This window comes from Piliocolobus tephrosceles, chromosome 11, assembly GCF_002776525.5.
Source record: "Piliocolobus tephrosceles isolate RC106 chromosome 11, ASM277652v3, whole genome shotgun sequence".
Classification (NCBI taxonomy): domain Eukaryota; kingdom Metazoa; phylum Chordata; class Mammalia; order Primates; family Cercopithecidae; genus Piliocolobus; species Piliocolobus tephrosceles.
This window is the reverse complement of record NC_045444.1, coordinates 105,966,758-105,971,195: the sequence shown is the minus strand read 5'-3', so window position 1 is coordinate 105,971,195 and position 4,438 is coordinate 105,966,758.

Here is a 4,438-nt window from a genome sequence, read left to right as displayed (position 1 = left end):
CCCCAGATCTCCCCACTCCCTGGCCACCCAGGGAAGGGTGCCGTGCCCAGGGTCCTCAGCTCATTCTTTGCCACTTTCCTGGCCCACACCCCATGAAGGGTCAGCCAACTCTATCCCCCCACCTCCTGGCCTCCGAGACTCCTGACTCCAGCACCCAGTCACCACCTGATCCCTCCCACTACCTGACTCACAGCAGCTTCCAGAAACTCCTTGAGAGAGCCACTTGTTTGAATGAGGGAGGGGAGGGGGGCAAAGGAGGGCAGGCTAGACAGACCAGGGGACAACTGTGACTCCAAGATTCTCAGCTTCCCTGGAGCTTTGCTCCTGATTTCAACACCCACCAGCCCCTGCCCCCTCTGGGAGGCTGGCTGCCCTCACCCTCATTTTGCCCCCAACCCCAATCTCAGTCATTTATACGTCTGGGACAGAGAGAACCCTGGCCAGCTTGCATATCTGTGGCCACTTTGCTTCCCCAAATGTTCCCCAAATCGCTTGCCACAATCAGGCTTCAGGGGAGGGGTGTTGGGTAAACAAGCCAGGGAGCAAAGGGGAGGTATGTTTCGGGGGTGCTGTGTATGTAGGGGGACAGGGCATTCAATGAAGGGAGAGGAAGCGCCCCAGTGGGGGCATAGAAGGGAGCAGGAAGATGTGCTGGGTGTCAATGGGAGCAAATGCTCTCCTAAGTAAACGGGTTTGAGGGATGCCTGGCAGAGTGGGGCAGGGGAGCCCTAATGGGTCTGCTGTGTTCTTGTGGAGGGGAACAGCCATGTGGGCCATCATCATAGGCGGGGGTGGGAGCCTCAGTTGACTGGCCAGTAGGGGATGCATCCTTGCCCCCAGGGTGGGGGTGGCAAGAATCAGTGCTTGTGCCCTGGGGCCCCATGTGAGAGCATGTGCCCTCACAGGGGAGGAAAGGGGGGCTGATTAATCCGGGCGCTAATGAGCAGCAGGGAGAGGAAGCATGGACGGGCGGGGGGAGGTGGCTCCATCGATCCAAGCCGCGGAACCAGCAGCTGAAAAAAAAGTGAGAAGGGAATCGATCTGAGGGAAACGGCAGCTGCTGGGGATTAGAGCCCGAGGTCCACCAGCGGCCCAATGGCCACCCCGCCCCCTGCGTCAGGCCTGGCCCTGCAGCCTCTGCCTGGCCCCAGGGGAGGGGTCCAGGGATGGCTCCCTTGGCGGCCAGGAGCCACTTTGCCCACCCTGGCTGCAAGGCCAGGTCAGGCCCCATCAGGGTCACCCCAGCATGGAACCTGCCCACACACCCAGCCCTGGCCATGCACGGTGCCATGCCTAGGTTGTCCCTAGCCTTTAGGCAAAGTGGCTTCCCCAGGGACCCCACAGTTGGGCTTCCCCACAAGCCTCCGATGAGTCTGGGTCAGCTGGTTCCCCAAGCTGGGAAGATAAGACCCCTGGGGCAGGGTGCTGCATCTGGCTGGGACATAGTGTCCCAGAAGGGAAAGTGGGATTCGCATTGGACGAAGCCGCTGAGTTAACACTGAAAGTGGCCAAGTGACCACAGACAGCCCCCACTCTCTGTCCTATGCCCAGGCAGCCCCCTCCTTCGCTCTCCCCTTCCTGGTAGACTTCCAGACCTTTCCAGAGCTCACCCCAACTGTTCCTCTCCATCCTTCTCTCTCTTCCCCTTTCTCCTAATATTGATTTTTCTTTACTGTTTTTTTTTTTTTTTTAAAGGTGACTTAATTGCTTTTTAAGGTTACTTCAGTCTCGGGCCCTGCCAAGAAAGCGGGGAACTGCCCCCCAAACTCTCCCCAGCACTCGTTACTACCCGGAAGTGCATACGTGTCTCTGAATTCCCCCACCATCCATTGAGATCTTGGGGTCACACGTCCCCGACAACATACTGGCCTCCATCATGAGACAAATCACACCCTCCTTCCTCCTGAGGGATGGCAGGACGCCTTCAACCTCTATAAGGAAACAAATCGGGTGGTAACTGGGTATAAGGGGCATGTGGGGGGTGCTGTGAGGGGAGCTCCAGGCTGCCAGGAAGTGGAGCAGCAATTAGCTGCATGCACACCCCCACCACTGCCCCACAGCCAGCTGTCTCCAATTGTCCCCAAGCCCCCAGCTCCAGTCTCCCAGATCTCCAGGAATCTGGTGATGTTCTGGGGGAGTGCCCCCATCCTTCCAGCTCATCTCTTGACCTTTCCCTCTACTTCTCACCAGGCTCTCCGGCCCCCTCCCTGTCTCTCTATATCCCCTTCGCCTCTGGCCCCGTCCCCTCTCTCCTCCCTCTCCCCGCTTCCCTGCCTGCCTCCCTCTCTGCCCGGCTGCAGTTGGGTGATAATCTCCCTCATTTAGCCTCCCGGCTGCTTCCCCGGCTCATTGCCCAGCTGGTCCCTGGGGCCCGGCCCAGCTTCTTCCCCACCCCCACCCCAGCCCTGCGCCCAAGCTCCCCCACCCCTCCCTGCTTCCCCCACCCACTCCCGGGGGACCAGCTGCCCCTTGCAGTGAGGCATCAGGGACAAGTGTGGCTGGCCAGGCCCTTAGCTGGGTGTGAGCAAAGGGGGCGGGGCTGTTAGGGACCCTGAACTGGGAGTGCGGGGGAGCTGGGTGTTGCGGGGTCAGAATGTGAAGCCTCACCCCAGGTTCCCCTGCTCTCCGGTTGTCCCCATTCCTCAGATTTATTCCCAGTCCAGTTCACCCGCCTCCACCCCCCAGGGCGTGTCACCATTCCTGACAGTGAGAATGAGTGGTCGTTGGACTGGGACGAGGTTTGGTAACGGGGTTGGGTGGGGGGCGCGTGCAGAGGGGGAGAGAGACGGGGGGAGCAGTGGGTTTCTGGCTCAAGGTTCCTGGGAGGAGGCATGGAGATTTTGTTTGGGCAAAATGCCCCAAAGGCAGACCCAGAGACCTCCCAGGATCCAACTTGGGGGGTTCCAAGGGCGCTTTCTCAAAGCACAGGAACCCCCAAACTGATGCCCAGATTCCTTGCCTGGCTGGCCCCATTCATAAATGCTATGACCCCCCGAATTCCTAGACAGCATTCTCCTAAAGGTGCCCAGCCTCCCCCTGCGCGCAGAGGACACCCTCCCCAGCCCAGACACCTGGCCCTGGTGCGGACCAAGTGGTGAGCCAGTGTGGGACAGATGTGGGCGGGAAGGGACCAGGAATGGGGGGCTGGGGCCGGGGCTAGGCCAGGCCTGGCTGGTGAGCACACAGCGGTGACAAACGGGCTGTGCGGGGGCCGAGGGGCGGGAGGTGGACGGCAGCTGATTTATCTGGGTTATTTATGCCGTGGACGAGGCAGGAGAAGCAGTTAATGAGAGTCCCAGCGAAGGGGGATGGGGAGGCCCGAACGTGATCTGAGGCGACTGAAGTGGGTTAGCGTCCCGCCACCAGGCCCTGCCCCCACTGTCCGCCAGTACTCCCTGCACCCCCACCCCATCTTCCTAGGGCCAGCCCAACCCAGCACCTTCTCCCGAGTCTCATACCAACACTTCCCATCTCCTTTCAGGTACTCCCAAGCCGAGGCAACGGGTCCCTGGGACTATAAGGACACCAGGTCCAAGACGGGATGGGCACATCAGGAGGAAATGGGGAAGACACCAGGAAAGGGAGGGCAGGAAGATGAAAAATCCTGGCTGGCCAGAAACTAACAAAGTCTGTGGGGCCTGCAGGGGAGGGCTGGGTTGGACACAGCCATCGTGGGAGTGGGTGTGCAGCTGACAGCCTCGGAGCTGAGGCTGCGGAGGGTAAAGGGCATGGGGTAGAGAGGCGGTGTCAGCCAGTAGCCACAGCGGGGGCCTGAGTGGCAGAGACAGGCTGGCCGGGAGGGGGTGCTGGTCAGAGAGCGGAGAGAGCCAAGGAAGGAGGGGGAGAAGATCCAGGAAGGAGGGGAAGAGGGCTTTGCAGCAGTGAAAGCTGCTGGGAGCAGATAAGGCGGCACAGCAGCAGGAGGGATTAGAGCTCAGAGGGGAATGTGGGGAGCGGCGTGGGATGATGGGGCAGGGAGGAGAAGGTTGAGGGCAACACACTAGGGCCAAGGAGATAAGTGGGAAAAGTGAGGGCTGTGAAGGTGGCAGGGTTTCATCAGGGGCCAAGAGGCAGCTATCGACAGGGAGCGCAGAGAAGGAATTCCTGATCCTTCTCTCCTCTGTCTTGGGAGAGGGGGACCTTTCTGCCACTGACGGAGCCCCCCCTCCACCACACCCCATGCATGTTGGGGGCAGCAGAGAGACGCACTACCAAGGGTCGAGAACGGGGGGATTTTGGGGTGAGGGCAGTGGCAGGGGCCAACCCTAGCAGCTGAGCTGAAGGCTAGACTGAGAACACACAGCACCCCCTTGAGGTGGCCAGTGGAGCACAAGGGTGCCGCAGCGATCAGTGCTGGCACCGAAACCTTGTAGTGCCCAGGCTGTGGCAAAGATCAGTTTCAGAGGGGGCTTCTTCATGGGGAGGGGTGTGGGCTTGG